The following is a 21,204-nucleotide window of genomic DNA, read 5'->3' on the forward strand; positions in this document are numbered from 1 at the left end:
CCCTGGTGGCGCAGTGGTTGAGAGTCCGCCTGCCGATGCAGGGGACACGGGTTCGTGCCCCGGTCTGGGAAGATCCCACATGCCGCAGAGCGGCTAGGCCCGTGAGCCATGGCCGCTGAGCCTGTGCGTCCGGAGCCTGTGCTCCGCAAGGGGAGAGGCCACAACAGTGAGAGGCCCGCATAACGCAAAGAAAAAAAAAAAAATAAAAAAATAAAAAAAAAAAAATAAATGTAATTCAATATATCAACAAGTTAAAGAAGAAAAATTATGTGATCATATTGATTGACACAGAAAAAGAATTTGATAAAAAATGTAACACCCACACACAATAAAAGCCATGAGTTAGAAATGGAGGGGAATTACCTCAACTTGATCAGGATCATCTGCAAAGAACCCATAGCCAGGACTGAATGCTCTCCTCTTAAGACTGGGGAAAAAGTAAGGAGGTCCGCTTGAACCATTGCTGTACAACATAGTACTAGATGTTTCAGCCACTGTAATAAAGCAAGAAAAAGAAATAAAAGGCATACAGATCGGGAAGGAAGACATAAAACTACTCCGAACTGCAGATGTCATGATTGTTTATGTAGCAAACTCAAGAAATTTACAAAATCTTCTAGAACTAATAAGTGAGTTCAGTAAGTTTGCAGTATACAAGATCAACATCCCAAATTCAAATGCATTTCTATATACTAATAATAATCATAGGGAAACCAAAATTTAAAACATAATACCATTTATAATCACTCCAAATAAAATAAAAGACTTAGGTGTCTGGTATATTTCTACCATGGGATACTACTCAACAATAAAAAAGATCAAACTATTGATACATGCAAAAACTTGGATAAATCTGCAGGGAATCATGCTGAGTAAAAAAAAAAAAAAAAAAAAAAAGCCAGTCTGAAAGGTTTCATAGTGAATGTATTCCATTTATACAACATTCTTGAAATGACAAAAGTTTTTAAATTTAGAAATTTTAGAAAAGATTAGAAGTTGCCAGCAGTTAAAAAATGGGGAGTGATGTGGGAAAGAAACATTTGTCATAACAGGCAACACAAAGGATCCTCATGATGGTGGAACTGTTTTGTATCTTGACTGTGGTGGGAGATATGCAAATTTACACCAGGGACAACACTGTAGAGATCTTAATATAATTAATGCAATTATTCTTGTATTAACATGATATACTTATGCATCTTATACAGCTTAATACAATAGAACTTAAAACACACATGCACCCACAAATGAGTACAAGTAAAACTGGGGAAAGCTGAATACTGTAGGTGGATTGCACCAATGTCAATGCCCTGGCTGTGATGTTATACTCTATTTTGTAAGATGCTACCGTTGGGGGAAACTGGGTAAAAATATGTGGAGTCTCTCTGTATTATTTCTTACAATTGCATGTGAATCTACAATTATCTCAATGAAATTTCAATGAAAATAACGAGAGAAGGCAATAACATATCATAACATTTATGGTTCTTTGGTGCCCCACTGTCAGGAATCTTCTGTGAAGAGTCAGAACTGGGGACTCATTCACCTTTTAGGTGTCATCAAGAAGGGTATTAGATTGGTTCAAGATGGCAGAGTAGAAGGACAAGCTCTCACTCCCTCTTGCAAAAGCACTGGAATCAAAACTAACTGCTGAACAATCATCAACAGGAAGACATTGGAAATCACCAAAGAAGATACACCACATCCAAAGACAAAGGAGAAGTCACAGTCAGATGGCAGGAGGGGTGCAATCACAATAAAATCAAATCCCATAACTGCTGAGTGGGTGACTCACAAACTGGAGAAAACTTATACCACAGAAGTCCACACACTGGAGTGAAGGTTCTGAGCCCCATGTCAGGCTACCCAACCTGGGGGTCCAGCAAAATGGAGGAGGAATTACTAGAGAATAAAACTTTGAAGGCTAGTGGGATTTTTTTTTTTTTTTTTTTTTGCGGTACGTGGGCCTCTCACTGTCGCAGCCTCTCCCGTTGCAGAGCACAGGCTCCAGACGTGCAGGCTCAGCGGCCAAGGCTCACAGGTCTAGCTGTTCCGCAGCATGTGGGATCTTCCCGGACCGGGCCACGAACCTGTGTCCCTTGCATCAGCAGGCAGACTCTCAACCACTGCTCCACCAGGGAAGCCCCTCTAGCGGGATTTGATTGCAGGACTTCGACAGGACTGCAGGAAACAGAGACTCCATTCCTGGAGGGCACACACAAAGTAGTGTGTGCATTAGGACCCAGGGGAAGGAGCAGTGACCCCATAGGAGACAGAACCAGACCTACCTGCTAGTGTTGGAGGGTCTCCAGCAGAGGCAGGGGGTGGCTGTGTCTCACCGTGAGGACAAGGACAGTGGCAGCAGAAATTCTGGGAAGTACTCCTTGGCATGAGCCGTCCCAGAGTCCACCATTAGCCCCCAAAACAGTCTGTACGCTTCAGTGCTGGGCTGCCTCAGGAGAAACAACCAACAGGGAGGGAACCCAGCCCCACCAATCAGCACACAAGTGGATTAAAGTTTTACTGAGCTCTGCCCAGCAGAGAAACACCTAGCTCTACGCACCACCAGTCCCTCCCATCAGGAAGCTTGCACAAACCTCTTAGATAGCCTCATCCACCAGAGGGCAGACAGCAGAAGCATGAAAAACTACAATCCTGCAGCCTGTGGAACAAAAGCCACATTCACAGAAAGAGAGACAACATGAAAAGGCAGAGGGCTATGTACCAGATGAAGGAACAAGTTAAAACCCCAGAAAAACAACTAAACGAAGTGGAGACAGGCAACCTTCCAGAAAAAGAATTCAGAATAATGAGAGTGAAGATGATCCAGGACCTAGGAAAATGAATGGAGGGAAAGATTGAGAAGATGCAAGAAATGTTTAACAAAGACCTAGAAGAATTGAAGAACAAACAAACAGAGATGAACAATAAAATGACTGAAATGAAAAATACACTAGAAGGAATCAATAGCAGAAGAACTGAGGCCGAAGAATGGATAAGTGACCTGGAAGACAGAATGGTGGAATTCACTGTGGCAGAACAGACTAAAGAAAAAAGAATGAAAAGAAATGAAGACAGCCTAAGAGACCTCTGGGACAACATTAAGTGCAACAACATTCACATTATAGGGGTCCCAGAAGGAGGAGAGAGAGAAAAAGGACTCGAAAAATATTTGAAGAGATTATAGTTGAAAAGTTTCCTAACATGGGAAAGGAAATAGCCACCCAAGTACAGGAAGCACAGAGAGTCCCATACAGGATAAACCCAAGAGGACACACGCTAAGACACATACTAATCAAATTGGCAAAAATTAAAGACAAAGAGAAATTATTGAAAGCAGCGAGGGAAAAATGACAAATAACATACAAGGGAACTCCCATAAGGTTAACAGCTGATTTCTCAGCAGAAACTCTACAAGCCAGAAGGCAGTGGCAGGACATATTTACAGTGATGAAAGGGAATAACCTACAACCAAGATTACTCTACCAAGCAAGGATCTCATTCAGATTCAATAGAGAAATCAAAAGCATTACAGACAAACAAAAGGTAAGAGAATTCAGCATCACCAAACCAGCTCTACAACAAATGCTAAAGGAACTTCTCTAAGTGGGAAACACAAGAGAAGATAAGGACCTACAAAAAGAAACCCAAAACAATTAAGAAAATGGTCATAGGAACATATATATCGATAATTACCTTAAATGTGAATGGATTAAATGCTCCAACCAAAAGACACAGGCTCGCTGAATGGATATAAAAACAAAACCCATATATATGCTGTCTACAAGAGACCCACTTCAGACCTAGGGACACATACAGACTGAAAGTGAGGGGATGGAAAAAGATGTTCCATGCCAATGGAAATCAAAAGAAAGCCGGAGTAGCAATACTCATATCAGATAAAATAGACTTTAAAATAAAGAATGTTACAAGAGACAAGGAAGGACACTGCATAATGATCAAGGGATCAATCCAAGAAGAAGACATAACAATTATAAATATATATGCACCCAACATAGGAGTACCTCAATACATAAGGCAACTGCTAACAACTATACAAGAGGAAATTGACAGTAACACACTAATAGTGGGGGACTTTAACAATTCACTTACACCAATGGAGAGATCATCCAAACAGAAAATTAATAAGGAAACACAAGCTTTAAATGACACAATAGACCAGATAGATTTCATTGAGATTTATAGGACATCCCATCCAAAAAAACCAGATTACACTTTCTTCTCGAGTGCACACGGAACATTCTACAGGATAGATCACATCTTGGGTCACAAATCAAGCCTCAGTAAATTTAAGAAAATTAAAATCATATCAAGCATCTTTTCTGACCACAACACTATGAGATTACAAATCAATTATAGGGGAAAAAAACGTAAAAAACACAAACACAGTGAGGATAAACAATATGTTACTAAATAACCAAGAGATCACTGAAGAAATCAAAGAGGAAATCAAAAAATACCTAGAGACAAATGACAATGAAAACACGACAATCCAAAACCTATCAGATGCAGCAAAAGCAGCTCTAAGAGGGAAGTTTATAGCAATACAATCCTACCTCAAGAAACAACAAACATCTCAAATAAACAATCTAACCTTAAACCTAAAAGAAGCAGAGAAAGAAGAACAAACAAAACCCAAAGTTACTAAAAGGAGGGAAATCAGGAAGATCAGAGCAGAAATAAAAGAAATAGAAACAAAGAAAACAATAGCAAAGATGAATAAAACTGAAATCTGGTTCTTTGAGAAGATAAACAAAATTGATAAACCATTAGCCAGACTCATCATAAAAAAACAGGGAGAGGACTCAAATCAATGAAATCAGAAATGAAAAAGAAGTTACAACAGACACCGCAGAAATAGGAAGCATCCTAAGAGACTACTACAAGCAACTCTATGCCAATAAAATGGACAACCTGGAAGTAATGGACAAATTCTTAGAAGGGTATAGCCTTCCAAAGATTGAACCAGGAAGAAATAGAAAACATGAACAGACCAATCACAAGTAAGGAAATTGAAATTGTGATTAAAAACCGTCCAACAAATAAATGTCCACGACTAGATGACTTCACAGGTGAATTCTATCAAACATTTAGAGAAGACCTAAAACCCATCCTTCTCAAAGTCTTCCAAAAAATTGCAGAGGAAGGAACAGTCCCAAACTCACTCCATGAGGCCACCATCACCCTGATACCAAAACCAGACAAAGATACTACAAAAAAAGAAAATTACACACCAATATCACTGATGAATACATATGTAAAAATCCTCAACAAAATACTAGCAAACAGAATCCAACAGCACATTAAACGGATCATACATCATGATCAAGTGGGATTTATCCCAGGGAAGCAAGGATTCATCAATATACGCAAATCAATCAATGTGATACACCATATTAACAAATTGAAAAAGAAAAACCATATGATCATCTCAATAGATGCAGAAAAGGCTTTTGACAGAATTCAACACCCATTTATGATAAAAAACTCTCCAGAAAGTGGGCACAGAGGGAAGCTACCTCAACATAATAAAGGTCACATATGACAAACCCACAGCAAACATCACTCTCAATGGTGAAAAACTGAAAGCATTTTCTCTAAGATCAGGAGCAAGACAAGGATGTACACTCGCACAACTATTATTCAACATAGTTTTGGAAGCCCTAGCCATGGCAATCAGACAAGAAAAAGAAATAAAAGGAATAGAATTTGGAAGAGAAGAGCAAAATTGTCACTGTTTGCAGAGGACATGCTACTATGCATAGAGAATCCTAAAGATGCCACCAGAAAACTCCTAGAGCTAATCTATGAATTTGGTAAAGTTGCAGGATACAAATTAATGAACAGAAATCTCTTGCATTCCTATACACTAATGATGAAAAATCTGAAAGAGAAATTAAGGAAACACTGCCATTTACCACTGCAACAAAAAGAATAAAATACCTAGGAATAAACCTACCTAGGGAGACAAAAACCTGTAGGCAGAAAACTATAAGACATTGATGAAAGAAATTAAAAATGATACAAAATGAGTGGAAGAATCAATATTGTGAAAATGAATATATTATCCAAAGCAATCTACAGATTCAATGCAATCCCTATCAAATTACCATTGGCATTTTTTATAGAACTAAAACAAAAAGTCTTAAAAATTTGTATGGAGACACAAAAGACGCCAAATAGCCAAAGCAGTCTTGAGGGAAAAAAACGGAGCTGGAGGAATCAGACTCCCTGACTTTGGACTATATGACAAAGCTACAGTAATCAAGACACTATGGCACCGGCACAAAAACAGAAATATAGATCAATAGCACAGGATAGAAAGCCCAGAGATAAACCCATGCACCTATGGTCAACTAATCTATGACAAAGGAGGCAAGGATATACAATGGAGAAAAGACAGTCTCTTCAAGAAGTAGTGCTGGGAAAACTGGACAGCTACATGGAAAAGTATGAAGTTAGAACACTCCCTAACACCATTCACAAAAATAACTCACAATGGATTAGAGATCTAAATGTAAGACTGGACACTATAAAACTCTTAGAGGAAAACATAGGAAGGACACTCTTTGACATAAATCACAGCAAGATCTTTTTTGATCCACCTCCTAGACTAATGGAAATAAAAACAAAAATAAACAAATGGGACCTAATGAAACTTAAAAAGCTTTTGCACAGCAAAGGAAACCATAAGCAAGATGAAAAGGCAACCCTCAGAATGGGAGAAAATATTTGGAAATGAATCAACGGAGAAAGGATTAATCTCCAAAATATATAAACAGCTCATGCAGCTCAATATTAAAGAAACAAACAACCCAATGCAAAAATGGGCAGAAGTCCTAAATAAACATTTCTCCAAAGAAGATCTACAGATGGCCAAGAGGCACATGAAAACCTGCTCATCATCACTAATTATTAGAGAAATGCAAATCAAAACTACAATGAGGTACCACCTCACACCAGATAGAATGGGCATCATCACAAAATCTACAAACAAATGCTGGAGAGGGTGTAGAGAAAAGGGAGCCCTCTTGCACTGTTGGTGGGAATGTAAATTGATACAGCCACTATAGAGAACAGTATGGAGGTTCCTTAAAAAACTAAAAATAGAATTACCATATGACTTAGCAATCCCATTACTGGGCATTTACCCAGAGAAAACCATAATTCAAAAAGATGGGCTTCCCTGGTGGCGCAGTGGTTGAGAGTCCGCCTGCCGATGCAGGGGACACGGGTTCATGCCCCGGTCTGGGAAGATCCCACATGCCGTGGAGCGGCTGGGCCTGTGACCCATGGCTGCTGAGCCTGTGCGTCCAGAGCCTGTGCTCCGCAATGGGAGAGGCCACAACAGTGAGAAGCCCGCGTACCGCAAAAAAAAAAAAAAAAAAAAGACACAAGCACCCCAGTGTTCATTGCAGCACTATTTACAATAGCCAGGTCATGGAAGCAACCTAAATGCCCATCGACAGACGAATGGATAAAGAAGATGTGGTACATATATACAATGGAATATTACTCAGCCATAAAAAGGAACAAAATCGGGTCATTTGTAGAGACGTGGATGGATCTAGGGACTGTCATACAAAGTGAAGTAAGCCAGAAAGAGAAAAACAAATATCGTATATTAAAGCATATATGTGGAATCTAGAAAAATGGTACAGATGAACCGGTTTGCAGGGCAGAAATTGAGACACAGATACATAGAACAAACGTATGGACAACAAGGGGGGAAAGCAGCGGGGGGTGGTGGTGGTGTGATGAATTGGGCGATTGGGATTGACATGTATACACTGATGTGTATAAAATTGATGACTAATAAGAACCTGCTGTATAAAAAACCAAATAATATAAAAATTTTGAAAAAAAAGGGTATTTAACTTGGGTTTTTGATAGTTACAATTCATGCACTGCCTGTGATTTTCCCACCTCAAACAGACTGTGATATAGATATAAAGTAGCATAGGAGATACTAAACATTGCAGTTCCCTCTTCCCCCATAACTTTAAGGAAAGCAGGGGAATTATCTAGGCAGCATCCAGGAGCTTAGGTAATACTAACAGGTGAAAGAAGACGCCACATCAGGTTGTAAAACAGTGGCAAGGGTCTGATTTTCTTCCTTTACGCTTAGAAAGAATAGAGTAGGAGGTAGAACAGGAGTGATATTTTCTTTTTTCTCTACAATATGAGCATGCTTTCATTTGATAAAGGAGGAATTTTTTTTTAATGAATGTGCCATTTTTCCTGTCACTAGGGAATTACTTTATTGGGAGATTAAATAAATGAAAATGATACCACAATGTAAATGGCAGTGGTTATGTGGGTTGGTGCCTTAAAGGCAAATTTATATTTTTATTCATGAACCTCTTTATTTTACGAATTTCATATGAAAATGTATTATTACTATAATAAGACAAGAATGTTTTAAATGAAAAAGGCAATGAATGATTATTTATTGAATGGATCAATAACTGCTGCAGTCAAATCTTGTATAAGCTACTACAGTAAAACAATCCATGAAAATATGGACAAACTCTTCAATAAGTATTGATTGACCTGAATAGGTTCTGAATGAAAATAGGTGAGCACAAAAAGTATATGAATGTGCTTGATTCTTAGGAAGAGAAAGTCATTGCTAAAGTCAATTTCAGAGAGATAACAATGCATTGAAAGCAGTTTATTTAGACCATGTGACTCTGAACACAGGTCCCACACAGAGCAGACACTCTCATTTGAGTCTGCGCTCTGCAAATGGCATATGGTGTCCTTCACATTTTGTCCACTATGGATCTTTATGAATTTCCAAATTACACACTCCAGTCACATTCATAGCAGTTAATTTCAAGCTGTTCCTCAAACAAAGCATTCTCTTTCAACCTCTGTGCTTTTACATTGAAACGGGCCTCCCCTCTGGGTTTAGTAAACTGCTTCTCCCTGAGAAGAGGAGAGAGACACAGGTGCTGGAAGTGGGCAGCTCTCAGTGACCTGGAAACTGTCTATCACAGCTGCAGGACTCAGGGGAGCTGGGGGAATGTGGGCCAGAAGTTAGAGCATCTCCTACAGCAGCTCTGGGGAGAAAGGCCTCACATACACTCCTGGGACCGGTGGGGTGGGGCGGAGGACAAGGCGGTACCCCAACAAAGGAATTTAGAAGGAGCCAACAAACTGTGTCTGCATTTACGCTTTGATCTGGTAATTCTACTTCTCGGAGTTTGCTCTGAACAGACACCTCTACAAGGACAAAACAACATAGGAACAGGTTTTTAATAATTGTGGCATTATTTATAACAGCAAAACATTGGGAACAACTTGATACTCATTCATGAGAAACTGGGTGAATAAAGTATGGTACATCTATATACTGGAGTACCAAGAATGAGGAAGAGCCCTCTGAACTCATGCAGAGTGACTTCCAGGATATATTTTAAATGAAAAAGAAGTACAAAAGAGTGTGTACAGCATGCTGTCCTTTCTGGAAGAAAGAAGGAATAATTATATACCTATATACACATACTGCAAAAAAAACTACAGAAGGGATAAGTCATAAACCAGGGATGATAGTTATATGTAGGGTTGGTGGGAAGCAGGTGGAGGCAAACGGATAGGAATGAGACCTCTCTAGCTATTCCTCTTTATATGATTTTGACTTGAGTTATGTATGTTTTACATATTCAAAAGAAAACAATTAAATGAAAGGATTTAAAAAATCAAACTAAAATTGACTACAAAAAAATTAACCTGTGTACTTCTAATATATAACCACACAGAAGAAGAAGACTTAATTCCAACCACTTTGGAACTCAGTTCTCTGACTATAAACTTTAATACTAAGGCTATATTGTAAACACAAAATAATTGCAATTGCAAAAAAAAAAATTGAACTTTACTTAGCAGTAAAGTAGGACCAACTTGTTGCTGGTGGTATCACTCATGTAGTGATTCTGAAACTATTTTGCTGGGGTTGGAGGATAGAGGAACTGAGTAGATATATTCATTCTGATGTTGTAGGGAACCAGGGTTCTCACTGTGAAAAAGAGATATACAAATATGGAATGGAGAAAGGAGAAGAACTCTGTGTTCCTAAGCTAATATTAAAGTTATCAGTGTAAACTCATGAAATTTAAAAATAAGTTTTCTGGCTCTGTCCACCGGAAGGGTCTAGAAGCAGTGACAGCTGAGTGGCCAAGCACAAGCCTATCTACCCACCATCGGCTTGGTTTCTAGATCTCATTCCCTATAGTATTTTGGACAGCTATGAATATACTAGCAACATTATATATTTAATGACACAATTGGGCACTGAGGCGCCTTTTATTTTAGCCATGAGCAGAACGAGGTTGGGTCAGTTTTCTGAATCTAATGATCTAAGGCCCTTGAAGAGGAAGTGGGAGTGGAAAGTAGAGAAGGGACCACTTGTGAGAGTGTGGTAGGTGGAGCCATCACAAAGCACACTCAGTTATGCTATAATTTTGACAAGGTCAGTGGATATGAAAGAGCAAAACTGTAGTCTGTTGAAAATTTGGAAACATTTTTAGAAGAGATAAACATGAGCTTCTAGTAGGATATTTTATTCTTTTTCAAAGCCAATCATTTATCTCTATTATTCCTTAATTACCATAATTATAAAAATTTTTGTATAAGAACACCAAAAATTTCCCCATATTACATTTCACGATCCTCTGCAGTCTGCACATGTCCCGTCGAGACTGTCGATAACCTTGGTTGTGTGACTGATGTCATGTCAGCTTGAACAAATTGCAGTTACAGTGACAAAGAGTAACTGTTAACCACAGGATGATTCCACAGTGTAGTGCATAGAATGTGGAGGAAACTTTAATTCCTCTTGGACGGGCGGCCACTTAGATCTAAAAGGACCTGAGAAATCAGGCCGATAGAGAGGCATATGGATAGTGAGAAGGAACAGTAGGAATGAGACAAGGGTTTACAAGCAGAGCCAGGGTCTTCCCAGTAGAGGTCATAACTGAAGTCAGAGGGGTGATATGACATCTTGGGGAAAGTACATAGGAGAAAGAGCTGAAGAATGTTTATAGTAAAACTAAAGCAAAAATAACACCAATCAAACCCTAAACCTTACATCTCTAAAGAGTCCTTGAAAGATCAGAAGACAGATCTTATGGTGGGTTCAGATTCTCAGAAATGAGAACTAGCTCATCGCTGAGTAGAGGTAAAAGTGAAACATAAGCCCTTGTCACAAGTGTTTTCAAGTTAGTGATCATCCTATAGCTAACAATAAATAATATTTCTATTCTATAAAATAGAGCACTAACAAGGTGTGCTAAATAAGAAGGAAGTCTGAAGACTAAATAAGAAAAGTTTAGCCATCTTAAGATGCTAGAAGAATAATATTAGGGGTCCCCAAGACACAAGCACACATACTGAATTCAGATATATGAAATGTCTCACCTGCTAATCGAGCAGAGGGAAGGAAATTAGTGGCTGTTGCCTGAACACTTGGAACATACGATTCTCTAAGTATGGAATAAAAGCAGACTAGCAGTTGTTTTCTTTTCAGTTTAATAACTGTATTAACTTGATCTGTGCTCTTATCAGCTCTAAGCAGCGAGGAGACAGACCTTTAACTTCACTGGATTGGAGAACAATAACACATAATTCAAATGCTTCAGGGAGTGAGGTCGGTGATTACTGTTTGGCATCCAAATGTAAAATTAGGTGGAGGATCACTGTATAATCAGAAATACCCATGTGTGGGAGCCAGTGGACGTTCAAGCTGGAGGTGGGTGGAGCACCACCCAGAGCAAGGTGACAGGACCTGAGATCAGGGCAGCCCTGCCTGTGGCCTTAGAGCCCGAGCCACGTGGGGTAGCATTTGCACAGTAGCACAGCCCTGCCCAGCACAGGGTATCCAAGCCCAAGCAATGCTACAGCCTGAACAGGGTGTTAAGTAGTCAATTTGAAGATGTTTGTGTTGCTTGGTGTCACTCTCTCTCTGTTTCTAGGTATCTTCTCCAAACTCTAATATATATGCCCATGATGTGTGTGTGTGTGTGTGTGTGTGTGTGTGTGTGTGTGTGTTGTGCGAGGCAGAGCTCTACTTTCTCCCGCCCTAGAGGATACTGGGGGTCAAATCCACATATTTCCAAGTCCATCCAGAGCAAACCTCTTTCTTATCTACTCCTCTCCTTTGGGATTGAAGTACTTTTAGGACTTTTGTGGATTGTGTCTGAATACGAGTTCAAATTATACTACTTTTCTAATTTCAGAAGTAACCAGAAGGCATCCATGAGCTGAGCTAGTTTTAAGATGCCCCACGAAATCAGCATTGACTGTAAGTGCCATCTTCAGCACCAGTGGTCTGGGGCAGGTGAAGTTAGCTGCCTCATCTGCTGGACTCTAGGAGCACCGTGCTCTTATTTGGTCATGTCACCTGGCAGTTCATGTGTGTATATGTTTGTCTCGGCCCTGAGGGCTGGGAGCTGCTTAACCAGAAGCTCTGTTTCATATCAGGGTATCCAGGCCTGGAACATAGTAAGTGTTCAATAAATGTGTGTTGAGTTAATACAAGTCTACGCCGGGGGAAATGTACAGTGGCCTAGTACACAGCATTTTTCTTTTTGAGATTTTAGATAGTGATGCTCAGAATTCCAGGTATACTTTCATAACAATGAAATCTGAGAGGTTCTTTCTAAATTACGGCAATAGGTTAAAGGCATTTTTAAACTTTTCAATTAAAAAATGTTGGCAATTATAGCCCTTCTTTAAGAAGCATACAATTTCCATTTTTCTTGTTCTACCAATTTACTTCTCAGTTTGTTTCCAAGTCCTGCATCAAATAATGCTTTTCTCCTATGTTATTCATACATAACCAGAATAAGAGATAGAGCAGTCTTAAGTTGAACAGTATACCAAACAGACTTGCAAAACATATGAATGTATATTATCAAGTTTCGTTCTGTACATTTGTGACATGAACTTTTAAAAACCCATCATACAACATTATGTAGCTTGAAACATAAACTGAGGGATCGATTCTATAAAATCAATGAAATAAAAAGCTCCAAGTGACTACTTTTACAGTTGACAGTTTAAAAGAATAAGAAAAACTTCCACTCTCAGTGCACACATCAAATCTCACCCCAAAATCCTGGCAGCCATGTGGAGAAGGGGAAGGGGTACATGATCAGCAAAGTTTGCGTCATGCCTCCTATAACCACCAGAATCAATATTGCTTTCAACAAAGGAGGCTGGGAAAACTAGATATCCAGATGCAAACTATGTTCCCTCTATACTAACTTTGTTGAGTTTTTACCATGAACGGATACTGGATTTTGCCAAAAGCTTCTTCTGCATCTATTAAGATGATCATGTGATTTTTTTATCCTTCTTTTTGTTAATGTGTTGTATCGTGTTGATTGATTTGCAGATACTAAACCATCATTGCATCCCTGGAATAAATCTCGCTTGATCACGATGTACGATCATTTTAATGTATCACTGAATTTGGTTTGCTAATATTTTGTTGAAGATTTTCACATCTATGTTCATCAGGGATATTGCCTGTAATTTTCTTCCTTGGTAGTGTCTTTGTCCTGTTTTGGTTTCAGGGTTATGCTGGTCTTATATAGAGTGAGTTTGGAAATGTTCCCTCCTTTTCAATTTTTTGGAATAGTTTGAGAAGGCTAGGTATTAACTCTTCTTTAAATGTTTGGTAGACTCCCCCTGTGAAGCCATCTGATCCTGGTCTTTCGTTTATGGAAAGTTTTTTGATTAATGATTCAATTTCATTGCTAGTAATTGGTCTGTTTAGATTTTCTATTTCTTCCTGATTCAGTCTTGGAAGATTACATGTTTCTAGGAATTTACTCATTTCTTCTAGGTTGTTCAATTTATTGGCAAATAACTGTTCATAGTATTCTCTTAAGATTGTATTGCTGTGACATTGGTTGTAACTTCTCTTTCATTTCTAGTTTTATTTATTTGGGTCCCTGTCTCTTTCTTTCTTGATGAGTCTGGGCTAAGGTTTATCAATTTGGTTTGTCTTTTAAACAGATCTTTTCATTGACCTTCTCTATTATTATTGATGGTGGCGGTGGTGGTCTCTCATTTATTTCTACTTTATTTCTTTCCTTCCTTCTGCTAACTTTGGGCTCTGTTTGTTCTCCTTTTTCTAATTCCCTTAGGTGGAAATTTAGGTTGTTTATTTGGGATTTTTCTTGTTTCTTGAGTAGGCTTATATCACTATAAACCTTCCTCTTAGAATTGATTTTGCTCTGTCCCATAGATTTTGGAAAGTTATGTTTGTATTTTCATTTGTCTCAAGGTATTTTTTAAATTTTCTCTGATTTCTTTGTTGACCCATTGGATTTTTAGTAGCATGTCAGTTAGTCTCCACATATTTGTGTTTTATTCCAGTGTTCTTCCTGTAATTGATTTCTAGTTTCATACCTTGTGGTCAGAAAATGATACTTGATATAATTTCAATTTTCTCAAATTTATTGAGACTTCTTTTGTGGCCTAGCATGTGACCTGGAGAAAGTTCCATGTGCACTTGAAAAGAATGTGTATTGTTTTTGTATGGAAAGTTCTGTAACTATCTGTGAATTCCAAATGGTCTAACATGTCATTTAAGGCCACTCTTTCCTTATTTATTTTCTGTCTATCAACATTCATTGATGTAAGTGTGGTATTAAAGTCCCCTACTATTATTGTATTACTACCAATCTCTCCCTTTATGTCTGTTAATATTTGCTTTATATATTTAGATGCTCCTACATTAGGTGCATATGTTTATGAATGTTATATATCTTCTTCTTGTATTGACTCCTTTATCATTATGTAATGCCCTGCTTTGTCTTTTGTCATAGACTTTGTTTTAAAGTCTATTTTGTTTGATAGGAGTATTGCTACCCCAGTTTTCATTTCCATTTGCATGGAATATCTTTCTCCATCCTTTCACTTTCATCTGTGTGTATCTCTAGCTCTAAAGTGTGTCTCTTGTAGGCAGCATATATATGGGTCTTGTTCTTGTTTGTTTGTTATTATTCATTCAGTCACTCTACATCTTTTAATTGTAGAGTTACCTTTAAAACGATTTTAAAGGTAAAACGATTTACCTTTAAAACGATTATTGATAAGCATGTACTTATTATCATTTTGTCACTTATTTTCTGGTTGTTTTGTAGTTCTTTCCTTAAAGTTCTTAATTTTTATATATTAAAATTTATCAATCTTATCATTATATTCCATGTTTTTTAAAATTTAGTCAAAAAAATTTTCCTAACCATGTTCATGTTTTGGCTTTTACATATTAGTCCTTAATCATTTGGAATTGATATATATTTTTTTTTTTTTTGGCAGTACGCGGGCCTCTCACCGCCGCAGCCTCTCCCATTGTGGAGCACAGGATCCGGACGCGCAGGCCCAGTGGCCATGGCTCACGGGCCCAGCCAGTCTGTGGCACGTGGGATCCTCCTGGACTGGGGCACAAACCCGTGTCCCCTGCATCGGCAGGTGGACTCTCAACCACTGCGCCACCAGGGAAGCCCAGTTTTAATTACCATAATTTCATAAGAAATTCTGCTGCTTGGTAAGGTAAATCCCCTCCTCCTGCTATTGCTCTTCAAAAATGTCCTGGCTATCTCATTATTCTTTCATGTAGACTTCAGAATAATCTCATCAAATTCTACCAGGAATACCCTGTTGAAATTTTGGGTGGAATTGTATTAAATCTATCCGTTAATTTGAGAAGAATTGACATTTAATGATATAAAACCACCACCATTTTGTTAGTCAGGAATCAATGGGTCAGGATTCAGAGGAAGCACAGCAGGGATGGTTCTTCACCTACCGTGACATCTGGCCTCGGGTGGGAAGATGGAAAGACTGAACGGGACTCAGTAGCTCACAGGAAGACTCGTCTGAAGGCTCCTTCATTCACATGTCTGGCTGTTGAAGCTGGCTGTCTGCTGGAAACTCATCTGTGGCTGTCATTCAGAACATCCATTTATGGCTTCTCCATGTGGCTGCCTGGCTTTCTCACAGCACAGTGGCTTGGTTCCCAGAGAACCAAAAGGAAGCTGTACCACCTTTCATGGTCTAACCTGGGAAATTACGTAGTATCACTTCCAGCCTAGAATCATAAATCCACTTCTGGAGGGAGAAATACCAGTCACTTTCTAAGATAGTAGATGAGATAGTAAATACTGCTGTGGCTATCTTTGGAAAACACAGTCTGCCACATAAGTCTCCCTGTCTATTCACATGGTATCGCTCATTTTTATGTGTTAATCATGACTTAATAAACATTTCTAATTTTCCCTGTAGAGATAGTGCATGTTTAGCTAGATTTACTACTCAGTACATTATATGCTCCATAACTATTGTTAATGATGGTTTCTTATTAAATGTGTTTTTAGTTGCTTGTGATGTAAAGAAATGCAACTGCTTTTGAATCCAGCCACCTTGCTAAACTCCCAACTCCTAAAATAATTTATTTTAAATTGTTTTGACTTTTTAATGTGATTATATCATCTGCAAATAATGATACTTTTATTTCTCCTTCCTAATCATTATGATTCCAGTCAGTATTTTTTTAACCTCATTATACTGCATAGAACTTCCAATGAAATTTCAATAGAAGTGATAATAGCAAGCCTCCTTGTGGCATTTTTTAATTGTAAGGGAATAAATACAGTCATCCCTAGATATCCACAGAGTATTGGTTACAGGACCCACACGAATACCAAAAATCCACAGATACACAAGTCTCATATAAAATGGCTTAGTATTTGCATATGGACATACTCCCTCACACTTTAAATCATCTCTGGATTACTTATGACACCTAATGCTATGTAAATAACTGTAAATACAATGTAAATAGTTGCTGGTGTGTGGCAAATCAAGTTCTGCTTTTGGAATTTTCTGGGATTCTTTTTCCTAATATTTTTGATCTGCAGTTGGTTGAATCCGAGAATGCAGAACTGCAGATACGGCAGGCCAACTGTACTTCTACTGTTTCCACATTTAGAGTGCTGGTGCTCTGGTTTTTAAACATACTCTTTATTGTTTAAGGTATTGCCTTCTAGTTCTGATTCACTAAGAGATTTTGACATTAATTAGAATACTATCAAGTACTTTTTCTACATGTACTAAGAGAAACATATATTTTTCTTTTTTTATACACAATGTCTACTTGACTTGCTAGTAATATTGTTTAGGATTTTTGTCTCTGTTAATGAGATAAGTGGGCCTATACTTTTCCATTCTCATACTGTTCTGGTTTGGTTTTGGTAGCATAGTTATACTGGCTTTATAGAACGAATTGGTATTCTTCCTTCTTTTCCTATAACTCTTGCAAAGAGTTTGAATAAAATTGGGATTGTCCTTGGAATGTTTATTAAAACTTGCCTATAAAACCATTTGTCTTGTGTTTTCTTTGTGGGAAGATGATAATCACTACTTCAGTTTCTTTAATAGCTATAGGACTACTGAAGTCTATTATTTTTCAGGTCAATTCTAGTAAATATTTTTCCAAGAATTTGTCCATTTATGCTTTCAAATTTGCTAGCATAGAATTGTTGATAATATTCCAGTAGTAACTCTTTATTCTACTTTATCTGTACTTATGTCCCCCTTTATATTCATTATAGCGTTTGTGTTCTTCTGCTCTTTCAGTTGATCATTTATGGCAGAAATTTGTCTACTATTTCTTTTCAAAGATCCAGTTTTTGCTTTGTTGATTTTCTATATTGTAATACCTTTGATTCTATTTCATTAACTTCTGCTCGTTTTTTATTATCTCTTCAACTTAATTTAGGTTTATTCTGTCATTATTTTTCTAATTCTTAAGATATATACATGGCTTATTCATTCTGAGGCCTTCTTTTAGACAGATTTAAAGCTAAAAATTTCTCAAGGATTAAAAAAGTGAGAGAACTTTCACTTTTGCTGCATCCCACAGGTCTTTTTGTATAGTTTTCATTATCATTCAGTAACTTTCCATTGTGGTTTCTTTTCATTGTGAGTTATTTAGAAGTTTGTCTTTCAATTTCCAAATACACAAAGATATTCTCCTTATCTTTTTGTTATTAAATTTTAACTCAATTACATAGTGGCAACAGTTCCTTCTATATGGACCTATTCTTTGAAATTTATTGAGGCTTTTTTGCCTGATACTTGAATCAACCGTAAATGCTTCACATGGACTGAGGAAAAAATGTGTCTTTTCTAATTCTTGGTTGCAGAATTCTGAATATATCCATTAGATTAAGGTTATCAATTTTGTTATTCAGATTTTCCATATCTTTTCTGAGTTATTGCCAACTTATCAAAAATCAAGAGCATGGGTTGAAGGCTACTTCTGCAATACCAGGTAACCATTTTATCCTTATAGTTCTGCCACCTTGGGGTTCAAATATTTTGTTAGATACATGTATTAAAATTGCCACATCTTCAGGGCTTCCCTGGTGGTGCAGTGGTTGAGAATCCGCCTGCCAATGCAGGGGACATGGGTTCGATCCCTGGTCCCGGAAGATCTCACATGCCGCAGAGCAACTAAGCCCATGCGCCACAGCTACTGAGCCTGTGCTCTAGAGCCTGCATTCCCCTCTCAATAACAATATAGCATCCTTTTACTTGCTTTGTTCTTCTCCTCATTAATGTCCATCATGTTGATATTATCTAAACTTTTTTTCTTTCAGGTGTCTTGTTGAAGTATAATATACATATAATAACGGGTACACTTTTAAGGCTTTTTACACATGCATACACCTGCATTACCACACCCTGGATCAAGGAATAAAATGTTATAGATCAAGATACAGAAGCCAGATGATTGCTTTGTGCCTTTTCAGTTAACACACCCCAAGACTACTGTTATTATAAACTCCTGTCACCAGAGGTTAGTTTTACCTGTTATTTAACTTCATATAAGTGGAATCAACCAGCATGTTCTCTTTTGCGTCAGGCTTCTTTTGCCCAATTTAATGTTTTTGACATTTATTCATGATGTTGTGTTTATCAGCATTTTGTTATTTTTTATTGCTGAGCAATATTTCATTGCATAAATATACCACAATATTTTTGAACTTCTCTTATTGATGGGCATTTAGGTTGTTTCCAGATTGGGGTTATTATCATTTTTATTGGGTTGTTTGGGGTTTTGTCTTTCATATTCTTAGATTTTTGCAATGAGTGTATATATATATATTTTTCTTCCCTCTCTTCTTCAGCTTTCTATGAGCTGTTTAAGTATAAACTTTATCTTCTCTTTTCAGTATTAGGAAATTTACTTCCACATTTCTTCAAGTACTTATTTTCTTTTTATTCTTTTCCATTTCTGAGACTTCTGCCATCCAGATGTGAGCACTTCTACTTCTATCCTCCATATTCTCCTAGTTTTTATATTTTTATTTTGTATTTCCTACTTACTGTTGTTTTCTTCCTTCTCAAAGATTTCCTCAATCGTGTTTTCTGAGTCATTAATTCATAACTCAGCTGGATCCATTCTACTTGTCCTACCTATTGTTGTCTTTCTTTCAACCTTTGTATTTGTTGAACATTTTTTTTGTACATTTTAAATGTTTTCTCATTTGGGTCTTATAGTTTTATTTCCTTATCTCTTTAAATTTGGCTAATTTAAAATTCCTGGTTCATCTGTTTTAACACTTACGCTTCTTTGGAAAATATATTTCCAGCATGTGATTTTCCTTTTGAAGCGGTCGTATTCCTCTAATGTCTTGTTATTTTGACCAGTGAGCTCACTTCCTGTGGGAATGTCAGACAAGTACCGTGAAAGGCCGTGCACTCATCTGTAGAGGCCACGTCAGCTCAAGGGGTGGAGAGTGCGGGTCCAGGGCACCCATCGATCAGTCACTTCCGCACTCCAAAAACCACCCCCTTCTTGGTGAGAAGCAGCGTTAGGAAGAGACACTTTTTGCGCTGCAGTGCCCAGGCCTGGGGCTCTGAAGCGGCAGGGCACAGCAGGGCCTGATGGAGATCAGTGAGCTCCACCGTTTTCTCAGCCCCTCACCACTGCAGGGGTTCTGTGTTGTGGCCTTGAGCTTGCTCATGAGCACCCCAGGCCCAGAGATGTGAACGGAGGGGCAGGCGCTGGTTCCCTCAAGGCAATGGCTGGTGGGAGCGAGAACAGACCCCCAGTGTGTGCTTTCCCTCACACAGTCCTGCGGGGCCGTCTGCTGCCCATGACCAAAGACACGGCCGCCCCCTACACACAGCAGCTCCAACAGCTGCCCCGTGACACCACGGTTTGCTCACCGTTCTCTCTCTCCATTCTGGGAGTGAATTTGGGAGGAGGGACCAGCAGTCCTGATGGTTCAGCCCCCGTCTCCTTGACAACTTCAAATCTTTAAATCAGACAGAGCAAATGCCATATACATTGGACCCACCAGTTTTGAATCAGACTCTGTACACTTAAAGCTTCCCCATTTGGGTCAAAACTCAAAATCACTGTGCAGGAGCTGTAGTATTATCCTCACCTTGCAGATGGAACTGTGTATTATCAGCTGTGGATAGGAAATATGCATGAAAAATGTAAAGTGATGCAATCACAGAATTCATTCCCTATTGCAATGGTACCAAGAGATTAAGCATTTTCCCCAATTTTAAGTCAAAGTATTAAAAGCTTCCTTTTGGCCTTTACTGCTGCCCCTCCTCTCTTTCTGTGCAAAGCAGGGTCACATTTATTTTAGTCAGATTCTCACAGTGCCTGCTGCCGCCAAATGTGGGCACTAAGAAACAGGAACTGGAAGGAAGCTGACAGCTTATCTGTTGATTTGTGCTTTTTACACAGCATGGGTAATGCAAATTGGCTTCTTCTGTTTTTTCCACACTGCCGGGGTTGCAGCTTATATAACTTTCAGAATTTAAGGTTCTATTTGCAAAAAGCTGATACCTACATCCTGCCTCCCAAAAACAATAGCCCAAATAAGATTCTTAGTAAGCAATGGATCTTGAAAGTTTAGACTAGAATCTTTGTTCCATGTCAGTGCTGGTTATATTTTCAAATCATATCTAAAATATTGGGGTTTTATTCCTACTCTGCTAAACTAAAAAAATATTCTAAGGATTTTAAAGTGTCTTTAAGCAGTGCTTTTTGGCTTCATTCTTTATTTTTAGAACCTAACAAAAATCTATTCTCATAAAAAACTACTTATAGTAATGGCATTTTGACAAAGTCTACAGAAC

The 21,204-nt window shown here is 38.2% G+C and overlaps 1 protein-coding gene across 1 annotated transcript in view; it reads right to left on the reverse strand.

Moving 5' to 3' along the window:
* Positions 1-413: 413 nt before the first annotated feature.
* Positions 414-21,204, reverse strand: part of RTTN (rotatin) — a 167,880-nt gene continuing 147,089 nt past the window's right edge. The window contains exon 50 of the mRNA XM_081252869.1: positions 414-494. The gene's annotated coding sequence lies outside the window, so the exon portion shown is untranslated. The remainder of the gene's footprint in view (positions 495-21,204) is intronic.

Source organism: Mesoplodon bidens (genome assembly GCF_964165515.1).
Source record: "Mesoplodon bidens genome assembly, chromosome: 13".
Classification (NCBI taxonomy): domain Eukaryota; kingdom Metazoa; phylum Chordata; class Mammalia; order Artiodactyla; family Ziphiidae; genus Mesoplodon; species Mesoplodon bidens.